The following is a 13,360-nucleotide window of genomic DNA, read 5'->3' on the forward strand; positions in this document are numbered from 1 at the left end:
ACACAAGATGGTAAGCAAAAGCTTAATTTTTCAAATACTTTTTCACTCATGAAATGGAGTTCCACTTCATGAAGAACATTTTCACAGTAGAGATATAGGAAGCATATATAACTAGCCCAGATTAAGAAACATTAATTGCACACCTCTTTCAAATAAATGTAAACCATCTAGATTGATTTTAACTACAATTCAGTTTATTTTTGAAGGTTGAATTCAGATGGGCAGGTCTTTGATTGTTATGAATTTAGTGCCTAGTCCTGCAATTCTCACAAGTCCATCACTGTGTTTGGTGTAGCAGAGTTCAACTGGAAACTTTTCAGAGCAAAAAACATAAATTGCTACAGAACAGACTTCAGCTTCCTTGATTAGGCTGTAACACACACAATTCTGTGGGTTGATACAGATGGGGACTAGTAACATCATACACTCAGATTAGACTCTTTTAAGCCTAGCTAACCCTAGACTTATGAACTAGTGTGAGGATTACACAACAGCATCATATTCAAGACTTCAGCACTCTATTACAAGTTCAATTTAAATTACAAAAGTTCTGTGATCTCTCCAGATAATTTTAGATGTTACTAAATTTGAGAACAGTATCTTTCTAATTTTAATATGATACACTACTCAGTGTATTTTATACAACCCTTACATTTTAATGTCTATTTATTTGTCCACAAGCACTTTCCTACTGATAAATAAACAAATGTATTAGAGATGTCACTATAGAGATGGAAGAGATATAACTGAGGCATATGAGAAGACACAGAAATGCCTGAGATTTTGGGGAATGTACTAGATTACTGTTAAGATCAGCAAAAAAAATGTTAGCACTGTTAATATGAAAATTTGTGTTTATATATTTTTCATGTTGATCTGTAAAAGTTCACAGAATATCTATTCCATGTGCTGGCAAACTTTAAGGAAGAGGCATAAAATGACTCTTTTCTCTGTTAATGGTTTTCATCAGAAATAAAAATATTGTGAATGTAATATATCTTTATTACAGCTTAGATACTGTAAACTTGTGGACCTCTCTGAATGTCCCATTATAGTAAGAAAACATATAGAGGTTTATTGAATGGGCAGCTGGCATGCCAGCTGTCCAGGAAAGGATAACAAAAATCTTTCTAATGCAGTTGTACATGCACATACTATTGCACTCTGTCAAACATATCAATAAAATCCCCCTTAAATTAGTTGATATAATTTGGTAGACTACATCAGAAGTATTAACATAGCTGAAGTAAAGACCTTTCCAAAACAAGAGCTTAGACAAAATTCATTTTCAGTCTGATTTCAGTGCTGTTTAAACTGATACTTTGCCTTTGAGTATTAAAGAAAAATAGCTTAAAATGATATAAATAAACCTCAGTATAGCGTTAAAAGTTACATTTGAGCCACTCCAAGAAATCAGCTAAACATATGCATGGTAACTATGGTTTCGGCATACCAGCAGTATTTAGCAATCCAGCACTATACCTTCTTGAAAAGGAGAGTGACATCAAAACTGCCAAGCATCTCAGGGATTCAGTAATACAGACTAATTTTGTCTTCTTATTGCAGATGTGGAGGTTTGTTTAACTGACAAATTGGATTTTATTTCCTAGTCAACTATATCTTTCAATGACCGATCATCATCCAGCCCAGAAATAAATGTTACATGATTAAAGTAGTAAAGGTTAAAACATTTAAAACACATGCTGTAGATCTCAGAAATCAAGTCAAGATGTGTAAGGGTAAGAATTATTAGAGGATTTATGAAATCCGCTCCAAACAAATTAATTCATCAGTTTAGCCAAAGGCCTGTCAATGAATTCAAGAGCCTTTCAAAAAACGGGACATCTGTTGCATATTTAAAGGTTCTGTTTATATGTGAATGTAGTGGATTATTCTTTCCAAGATGGGACACAGTTTACATCAATGTATTTGGAAATTAATTCAGAATTGCTCTCATGTCTTTGAGGATCAGGGTAATCAATGGAGGATTCTAACAATTACTAGTCCTCAAGCCTTTGGAGTGATTGAAGAGAATTAGATTTTGAGTGAAGTTGAAAGATACATACATAAATCTGGATAATGACATGGTAAAAACAACCTATTACCTCATAAGAGTTAATAGTAGCCTTCCTTTTTTTTTTTTTCCCTAAGGAATCAAGATTATATGGCTTTTTAGGAACAAGATGGAAGTCTCTGCCTTCTGTGGTCCTTCTAGGCTCTAATTTGTCCCAGCATTAACTACTGACTAATCTCATTCTGTTTTAGAAAATCACTTAAGCTAAGGCTTAAGTCCCGCTCAACTGAAAGAATATAAGTGGTACACTGTCTTGTGAAAGGATGGTGCTACTCAGAAAATCTGAATTAAGCAAAAGTTTAAGCACTTGTTTTTTTATTCTATGTAGCTTGTTCTAAAACATCATATTTCTATTTTTAATGAACACCCTAGGAAACACCCTACATCCTGTAGGAAACTGATTTGATTGTCCTATTTTGTACTAGCTAAATTAACTTCATATACATACAAATATAGCCACCTAATTGAGATTATCTGTGTTTTGCCTAAAGTATTTTAACAAGACATTACATCCATGCAAATGAATACAAATGCTATTCATATCTCACAGAAGACAGGAAACTTCAAGTTAACAATTTAACTTAGGGGACCTCTCTTCTGTTTTCATTTTCTCTGGTGGTTGAAGTTTCCTATTAATTTTTATGGCCCCAGTAGTTGTAGTAGTTAGATGATAAACATCAGTGATATCATGATAACTTCATATCTGTCTAACACAGAATTATTCCCTCACAACCTATATACACAGAGCTGGGTATGTGACAAGTTAATCCATTTTTTAAGAAACAAATTTTACATGCAGTATGAGTGAGTGGCTGTGATAAGAATGCTCTTGGTGACATTTATTTTGCTATTTTTTCCCTTTTATTTATATCTGTGACTGCACATTTGGATTTTCTCCATGTTCTTTTTATTTTGTCAAAGTCAGTGGACTACATTTGATAATTGGCCTAGGGAGACAATTACTCATGCCTTACTTATAACTGAGGGCCCATATGGAGAGATTCAGCCTTTAGGGCTGATCAGGAAGAAACAGTTGAATTTAAAAAGGGGTTGGTAAGCACTAGACTGGTGATGATCTTAAATGTTGTGGGAATACTCTGGTAGGCCTGTATAGAAAGCAGAAGAAATCAAATGCTCTGTATTTTTGTACTTATCTGCTGGGGTCTTTTTTCCTTTTGGCTTTATTTATTAGCCATACGTACAGCATGAATTTTCTTTGTTTAGGGAAGGAGAAATGAAGCATTTTGTGTGAGAGAGCACTATGCTGAAGATGGCTGGTCCACTGCTCAATGCAGGCAGCCCTGTGACAGTGCAACTAATTGGATTACAAGCCTACTTTAAGTCAGCAAGCAATCATCTTCAGAAACAAAGTATTCTTCCAAAATCCAATAAATGCTCCCCTTCTTTCACCCTCGTCTGTTCCTTAAAAAGTGTTAGCAAACCAGAGTGATTTTAAACTAATTTGATAGCAAATAATACACAAAAGAGAAAAATCTGTTCTATTTAAAAATGAGAAAAATTTCTTAAGGATGGGATCCAATCTCAGAGTAATAGTGAATAATTGTTTTTTATTTGGTTTCAGTAATTCTTTTAAGGAAGCCTAGTGCCTACTTCAGAGGTAAATTCAAGCTAGAAAAAACATAAATGCTTTTGATAGTGAGGTTAATTAATTTTTTAATCATATATTCTTTCTTTTTGAGGTTTATGAATATATGCTACATCTAAAAAATGATCTGGGATCAACATAGAATTTACTGCCTAAGATGAAGCACAGAAAATAATTAAAACAGTGTAGTTTACAAAGTAATTGAGGATGTGCTTACAGCTGAGGAAGCTATATATGTTTGATTCGGACAGTAAGGCTTAGTTATTATGGCATATGACTTACTGTTTCATTTTATTAGCTTTTATTTGTTGATACTTGTATTTGAACAGCTTTAATTATAAAGTAGGAATTGGTTTCAGCTTGTTTGGGTAGCAGTGACATAGCATATGCATGTATGTGCATGTGTACAAACTGACAGATGACATCTTATTTTGAATAAAACTAACAGAGAAGCTATGTATTACAGTGATCAGGTACCTGACAACAATTGTAAGTGACATTAACCCAGTAAAAGTCATACAAAGTCATACACAGCAACTTCTTCATTTAAAATATAATGTATTTCTTATTAATCTTTTAAATTAAATTAACTTTGAATATAACTGGCTTAATAATTCCTTTGATGCTTCAGAAACCATATCATGATATTTTTCCAATTTTACTTTTATCTTCAATTTAAACGTAAGGGAAGACTAACAAATCCACCAGTGGTTTTACTGTGGTTGTAATGGATCTATCTGTGGCTGGTGTGACAAAAAGTTTCAGTTTTTTTACAAAACAGTCACGACTGGAAAGGGAATCAGAAATTTGTCTAAATCAAAGATATACGTTGTAAATTTCAGATGGTGTTATAAAATGTCTCTGTGCTTGGGTTACTGGTTTAATATATTTGTTATACGGAGAGCTGATTCAGTAAAAATGATCTCTGACATACTGGCCCCAGATATTTGTGGCTTCTGGCACCAGTGGCAGTCTGATCTTCCTAGTAGAAGAGGTTAGCTGACTTCATCATTGGGAGAATAATTCCCCAAGAACAAAAATATCCCTGCCTTCTACATGAGCACTCAGCACTCTTACATGCTTTGTGGGACCTGCCTGGTGAATTGTTTGACAGCCACTATTTGTCTAACTCTAGTTTACATCTCTAACATAATTGGACACAGCTATAACGTTCTTCTAAGTACTGCCACTTAATTAAGCTACCCTATTTTGCTAGATGTGTTGTACAAATAACACTGAGAAGAAGCACAAGAAATAACTTGTAGAAAGCACTGCATTCTATTCAGAGTATTAGAACTGGACTTTTTTGTTTAAGCAGGGGTCAAATCCTTTAACTGAGCTTCAGAGTTGCTTTCTACCATGTTTTTTTTTTGGTATGTGTGTATGTATGCACGTTTCCTTAAAAAAAGTAACACATCAGGTTATGGCTAACACAATTAATGAGGTAAATTGCTTAAAATAAGCCAGCAAGAAAAAAAAAGTTTTAGCTTTAAGCTGATAACTATATACAGTTTTTCTTTACTTTTGATCATCACAGGACCCTAGCAAATCACAGGTGGCATCACATTTCCAAGGCAACCTTACAGTTTTATTTGATTAGTGATATTTTGGTTAGGTTTGACCTGATGATTAAGTCAGATGGCCATTTACAAGGGCTGTGCATTCCAGGTTTTGTGATTTTACATATGAAAGATAAATGTCCAGCCTTTCATACCAGATCACATTTACATCTTATCTGCTGTTAAGAAGGTCTTAAAATTGTGATTCTCTTATCCATCTAGGACAGTTAGCCATCAGTTACCAAGAAAAAGTAAACAAAAACCTGTGTCTTTCCCCTCTTTTTGTGTGTGTGCACTGCTTTTAACTATTTCGTTTCATGTTTTGGTGTCAGTAAAAACTCAAAAAACTGAGTTTAAGCTGAAGGAAGAAAAATTTTTTTTTTTCCTGAAGGGAAAAAGAGATTACTGGAACCAAACTTAGATGTAATCTCCATAAACCATTTCTATAACAACTATTCCTAATGGAAAGCTCTGTTCCATTTCTGAAATAGTTTTTATTTGTTAAATGAAATGTGTAACACATAATAAAAAATCCTCTGAAGAACAATTCTGCTATTTGGTTTAACCAGGACCAGTGCATGACTGAGACTGGTCCACAAGTCTTTCAAACGTTCACATATTTTTCTGAAACATTCAAAACTCTTCTACACAAATACCTGTTACAAATCCAATGGAGCTGACAAGTCTTATTATCCAGTTCCCACTCCAAGCAATCAAGAAATCTGAGTGTTGCTGACATGATCCATTTATATACAATATTTATTTAAGGACAAAACTTTATATTTTTGTCAAGCCACCCTTTAACCAGACACTCTAGGGAAATGCATCAATACTTTGCAACACTTGTGGAATCAGTCTCTCAGGTTTATTCAATCGAAGTAACACATCATCTGGCAGATGACCTTTAAAGGACAATTTTGCAGCACATAATAAGAGTTATACTATCCTGGCTTCTAAGAGTTTAGGAAGATTTAAGACCATGCAGTCTATTTCTGAGAGAGAATGAGTTGACAATACATGGGATATCTAATTGATTTAAACTCTCAAAACATTATCTATTTTTTATGCTGAAGTGTTGTGCAGCATTCCCAGTCATGCTTAGTTAGCATTTCCAGGCTTTTACTTTCACTACTGCGGACAGAAGAGAGAAAAATGACTTGAAGATCTTGTAACTGAGTCATGAGATTCCTGTTTGCCCATTTCGCCAGCCTGTTGCGGTCCCTTGCGAATGGCAGAACAACTCCTGGTGTATCAACCACTTCTCCCAATTTTGTATCATCTGCAAACCTGCTGAGGGTGCACTCTGTCCCATCGTCTAGGTCATTAATGAAAATGTTCTGGCCAGTACTGGCCCCAGTATTGACCCCAGTGTATATCACTAGTGACTGGACTACAGCTGGACTTTGTGCTGCTGATCACAACCCATTAAGCCTGGCAGTTCAGCCAGTTTTCAACTCATCTCTCTGTCCATTTATCTAGTCCATACTTTATCAGTTTGTCTGTGAGAATGTTAGGGGAGACAGAGTCGAAAGCCTTGCTGAAGTCAAGACAAGAAACATCCACTGTTCTCCCCTCATCCACAGAGCTAGTCATTTCATTGTAGAAGGCTATTGGGATGGTCAGGCATAATTTCCCCTTCCTAAATCCATGCTGATTACTCCCTGTCACCTTCTTGTCCTTAATAGGTTTGGAAATGGCTTCCAGGAGGAGTTGCTCCATCACTTTTCCAGGGATGGAAGGAAGGCTGACTGGCCTGTACTTCTCTGGATCCTCCTTTTTGCCCTTCTTTAAGATAAGAGTGACATTTGCTTTCTTCCAGTCCTCAGGAACCTCCACCAATCACCCTGACTTTCAAAGATAATCAAGAGTGGCCTCGCAACGATGCTGGCCAGCTCCCTTAGTATTCATAAGGGCATCCCATCAGGTCCCATGAAATTCTGTATGTTCAATTTGTTTAAATGTTCCCTAATGATCCTCCTCAACTAACAGTAAGCTTTCCTTGCCCTGGACTTCCCCATAGGTCTCAGGGGCCAGGGATTCCTGAAGAAAAATCTTACCAGTGAAGACAGAGATGAAGAAGGCATTGACTACCTTGACCTCTTCCATGCTCCATTCAGCTGCAGGCCCACATTTTCCCTCATCTTCACTTGGCTGCTGATATACCTTTAGAAGGCTTTCTTGTTGCCTTCCGTGTTCCTTGCCAGATTCAACTCAAGGTGGACTTTGATTTCCTAATCCTCTCTCTGCATGTTCGGACTGTATTCTCCTCCTAGGTCACCTGACTTGTTTTCACCTCTCGCACACTTCCTTTTTATGTTTGAATTTTGTCAGGAGCAACCTGTTGATCCATGCAGGCCTCCTGCTGTCTTTGCTTGATTTTCTGCACATCAAGATGAATGGTTCTTGCACTTAAAGGAAATGATTCTTGAAAATCAACCAGCTTTCCCTGACCCTTCTCTCCAGGCCTGTGTGCCATGAGATTCTTACAAGCAGATCCCTTAACAGGCCAAAGTCTGCTCTCCTGAAGTCCAGGGCTGTGATCCTATTTGCCTTGTTCCCTTCTCTCAGGATCCTGAACTCCATCCTTTCATGGTCACTACAGCCAAGGCTGCCCCCAGCTTTCACATTCCTAGTCAGTTCTTCCATGTTTGTAAGTATGAGGCCCAGCAGGGCATCTCCCTTTGTCAGCTCCTTCATCACCCATGTCAGCAGGTTATCACCAATGCACTCAGAAGCCTCCCGGACTGCTCGTGCCCTGCTGTGTTGCTCTCCCAAAAAATTGTTTGGGTGGTTAAAGTCCCCTGTGAGGAGGAGGAGGGCCTGTAAATGTGAGGCTTCTTGCAACTGTCTGAAGAAGGCTTCATCTACTTTTTCTTCCTAATCAGGTGGTCTGTAGCAGACATCCTCCACAATGCTGTCCCCACGTTGGTCTGCCCTCTAATACTGACCCATGAGCTCTCAGCTGGCTCCTCACCCACCACCAAGCAGTGTCCCATGGATTCCCACTGTTCTCTCACATAAAGGGCCAATCCCCATCCTCACTGTCCCAGTCTGTCCTTCCTAAACAGCCGGTATCCATCCAGGGTAGCACTCCAGTTGGGTAAGCTATCCTGCCATGTTTCCATAATCCTGATGAGATCGTAGCCCTGCAGCTGCACACAAGGGCTCTAATTCCTCCTGTTTGTTCCCTATGTTGCGTGTGTTAGCCTACAGGCACTTCAGAGCATCCAGTCATGCTGATTTCCATGAAGTATGAGAGCTTCTTGAACATTATTAATGGGGAATGTGTAAAATACTGTGGCATATGAACACCTGGAAAGACAAAAGGCCTTCCAAAATGTTTAATTTAGTGCATATCACAAAACTAAGTTCTCAGTTCCTCTTTGTACTTTTAATGCTGCCATTAACATCACTGAATTGAATAACCTCTTCTTTCTTCTAGTATACAATTAAACAAATGACTTGCATTTTCAACAGTTCTAGGGGCCTGTCCTTTCTATGGTTTCAGTGAGGTCTGCAAATACTCACTGCATTTGAGACTCACTAACTTGCTTTGTTTTCAGATATGCTGACATGAAGGTTGCTGTAAATGTAACTAAGCTGCCCCTTTTAGATGCACATCAGTTAATTTATCTCCCCTCTCTGTCGAAGCAGAGTGAACAGAAAGGCCACAATGTTACATCTGAAACGCTTTCAAGGATATAGCACATCTTTAAAAAAGTGCTTATCCCCATTATCCTATTCATTTTGGCTGTTATCTGAGTCTAACACTCCTCTCACAAAATCTAAACTAAGTCAAATATGAGTAGAATTCAGATTTTCCTATGGAGTTTGGACAAATATTTGAACCTTTCAGCAATGGCAACAGTTTTTCAAAATGAAATCCTTTTACAAATCTTTCTATGCAGAAACATGGTGAGACATATTTTAGACAGCCCAGCAAATAACTTCTAACTTGAGCTAGAAATAATTCCTGAAAGAAGGACTTTTATTTTCTAAAAACTTTTAAAGATACATGACAGAAGTAAATCAATTCACTGGACTCTGAAAACATTCTCATTATGGGCCAAGTCCTATAAGGGTACTGCAGGAGAGAAGTCCTAATCTCCGTGGGCCAGCTTCTCTCTTGTGTTCTAGCTTTTTTTTTTTTCCCAAGTGGCATAAGATACAGAGGCTGTTTGTAATTTGCTGGAAGAACTGTAATGGCAGAGGAAAATTCTCTGTTGGCATAAAGCTAACCAACTGTTCCTGTTAACAGTGCCTTCCTCTCTTTCTTGTCCCTCTTGAAGGAAAGCATTACAAGGATGTAATGGAGACTCATTCTAGTGACTTCAGTGGGATTTTGTAGTACAATTCAGCCTCCAGCTAATCCACTGAGATCTTACCACTGACTTAAAAGCAGAATGAGATCCTTGGAGTGTAGGCAGAATTTTATTCCCAGTTTGCTTATTAGAAAAATTAAAAGTGTTTAAGCAAGAATTTAATCTGTTTCTTATTTCATTCTATTCTGAAGTCATAAAACTGTATTTGTGACAGTAAAATAACAGCTGTACTCTGCAGGAAAGAGTCTTTATTAAACACAAATATCTCCATAAGAATCAAATGCAACATAATATCGGTTAAATAAACACTTTGTGGTATAAACACACATTTATCTTCAAGTACAACCCAGCATAAAGGTCTGCCATAGAGGAACAGCCTATACTCTTGCTGATTTTTCTAAGATGCTCTGAGGACTGAGGTGTATTAAGTATCTGAGGTCATGATGGAGTTACATTGTGTTTATTTTGCCAAGTTTTTTAAATCTGAAATGTCATCCTGTTTGCAGCTTTGGTTTTATGAGAGTATGGTTCTTGTCACATTCCTTTTGAATGAATGTAGTAAAGCACATGACTGCATGTATATTTTTAAAACAATATAATTTATTGGTACTGTATTACATACAATTTTTAAACAACCTCCCCCAATACATGTGGTGCCTGATATTCACATATTGTTCCAGAAACTGTATTAGTGCTTTGATGCCAGCTACTCTCTCATTAGTCTGATAGAATTGGTTAATCAAACACAATCCATTTTTCATCAATTTCAGTTAGAACCAAACTCTGGCTAACAGCAAAGACAACTTACAGAAGCAACTTAGTGTTGCTTCTGGCTGCAGAGGTCTTCATTACTCTCAGAGCAGGCAGGTAGGAAACAGCACATAGACCCATATATTAGAATCTCTATTGCCTTATTTGTCTCTGAAAATATTCTATGCACAAGGGTGTAGAACTCTGATTAGCCAGTCTGACTATCTATCTTCACTGTACCCAATTCTACTGCAGATACATCAAGGGTTCGGGCTTTTTTCTCTAGTGCTTAATCCCTCCCCAAAATGTCATTAAATCAATTGAAATTATCAGATAATCAGTAACAATGACAGAGATTCATCACAAGTTGATGTATTCTGCATCAAAAATATAATCAAAGTTGCTTTAAAAATGGATCTTGCATGATATTTACAAATCTATGCTTAATTTTCATTAGTGAAACTAGCTAATATTGCACTATTAAAAATACATTTATGTGTTTGTCAAAATAATAAGGATGTGGGAACTTAGGCCTTTCCTGTAACATGCTATTAAATTGCTACTGAGATATGAGGCAAGCTGGCCAGACGTCTTGGAGGGGGTGGAATTTTTTTGGTAAGAATAAGATGGTTGTTAATTATTGAGTTTATAATTTGCAAGCTCTTCTGATAATGGGCAGACATGAGACTGCTGTGGAAACTGGGCCTCTATCACTTAAGTCTTACCCACAAAAGCTAGATTTTGTTGCATGTATGGTATAAAATTTACCATAACTGACTCATCTTTCCTCTTTTTAATACAAATTGTAAGCCTGCTCTCTGAGTGCCACAGTTACACATTCCATCAACTATTATCCCTGTTTGTTTACAATTACAATTTCTTCTTAAAGAATAACTTTAGATCCCCTTTTTTGCTCTGGATTTTGCTACAGATAAAGGCTGCAGTGGGAAGAAATTCAGTTACAGGATAGTTAGTATGCATCAAGATGCCAAATAATTACCTCTAGCTTGATCCCAAGGGCTGTTTTTATGGCATTTGCCAAAAGCTAGTTGTTGTCTTGTATTTCAGGCTGGGATGCAGACTAAAGTCTAGAAGCAAGAAAAATAAAAAAGTAGGAGAGTAATCTGGCACCTTACTGAGAACACTGGCAGAAAGAACTAGCAAGTAGTGTTGCCCAATAAATTAAAAAGAAAATATTTAACATTAAAGTGAGCATTTACTACAAGATACCATCCCTGCTTTGGGGCTCGATGTTTGAACACGCCATCAAATACAAGGCTAATCTTTTTTGGAGCATGCTAACTATTTTTAAGAGAAAAAAATCTCTGCAAACTCAACAGTTTTCAGGCATTCATTTGACTATATGCTTGGAGTACCAGATGATACAAGTAGAGTGGCATAGGATTGCGTCTAAAGCTGATTACAATTTTCTTGTGGATGTTAGGTTCTCTTAAAGCTACACAATACACTACACTCTCTTTTCAGCAGCTTAAACCAACCTGGATAAAATTAATCAATAACCAACTTATGACACAGTAACAAGATTTGTACATTATATTAAGTAAATCACAGTCTTCTTTAAATAAGGGAACAGTTTCCCTGTTAAATTAACTTGCCTTAAAATGTGTGAAAGAATTTATTAAATAACTTCTTTAATTAGCTTCTTTTGGAGACTACATATAGCATTTGCATGACTTTCACTATCCAGAATATAGTTCTGAGACTCAGAAGGGGTTTTTTGTTTAGGATTGTTTTTTAAGGATGAAGAAATTCCATGCCATTCCATATTCATTTACTGATTAACTCTTGTGGAAGCTTTACTAAATTTTTTCCACTTTTACATTTAGCATTTTATAAAAAAAAATTTTGGGTGTACTTTATCTCACATTACACTCAGATTCCTTCATTCTTAGACCTTCTAACACATTATGCCATGTGCAAGGAGTCTAACACAAGAGACTAACCCCCCCAGCAATGTGAAAAGAAGCACTGCTGTCTGGTCAGAACGCTACAGTAGAAATTAAGAGACCTGACATGAACCGTTCCTCCTTTGAAATTGGTGGGTTTGCTATTGAATTCAGGAATTCAGTGCAGCCTGGATTTCTGAAGACTCTGTGTCCTGTTCCTGGCTCTGCCAGTGACCTGGTTTGTGTCACATGACAGGTCCTGTCACTATATTCCTTTGTAGAATACATTTAAGACATAGGAATGAGTAAGAAGGAACTAATAGGACTAAATATTTTATCAGCTGCCTCCCTTTATGCCTTTCTATCAGCCTATACTGTTTCACCGAATGTTATGAACCAGTAGCATGAGCTCTAGCCTATCCGTAAGCCGGTAACTACTGTTCTGCTTCTCAGTGTTTATTACTGACATTTCAAATATTGTCTATTTGGTATAGAGATATTTTTAACCTACAGAAAAATCAAAAAAAAAAAAAAACCTGTTTAGACTACCTCAAAGTAAACTTATAATTCAATTATTTAGGAAGAAACAGACAAAAATCAGTTTTTGGGTTATCTAGTTTGAAAGTTAGCACTAGGTGTTCTGAAACTGGTACAAGCAACTGGAAAAAAATTGTTCAGTGTTCTCTATTTCAAAATGGCTCCGGAAGCCTTAAGATGGTAAATGTTTATCTCTGTTTCCCTTGTTAGTTTTGAATTTGACACACTATGTAGAAGCAAGTCATCACCCAGTTCTGGAGTAAAATACATGTGCAAAACACAACTTTGAATCTAAATCTCTGTTGAAAGGGGACATCCTACTTGCTTGACTTTTTGCTGACTTGAAGGGTTGAGATCAGTTTGTAAAAAAGCAGTCCAACCCAGCCAGTTCTGTTGACAATAGAAGAGATGCTGTCATCAGTTTCAGCAAGAAAATTTAGCTTTTCAGGAAAAGAAAAAATCTGCAGACTTCAGTATGTTTAAAACAAATTATAAGAGAGCTGACAGTCTTGAAGATATGTGGAAACTGTGGCAACAGTTGAAAGCGGCCTGATTAAATTCCAGCTTGAGTAATCATGCTCCACTGGGCTACGTTCACGTGACTG

Source organism: Apteryx mantelli, chromosome Z (genome assembly GCF_036417845.1).
Source record: "Apteryx mantelli isolate bAptMan1 chromosome Z, bAptMan1.hap1, whole genome shotgun sequence".
In the NCBI taxonomy this organism is placed as follows: Eukaryota; Metazoa; Chordata; class Aves; order Apterygiformes; family Apterygidae; genus Apteryx; species Apteryx mantelli.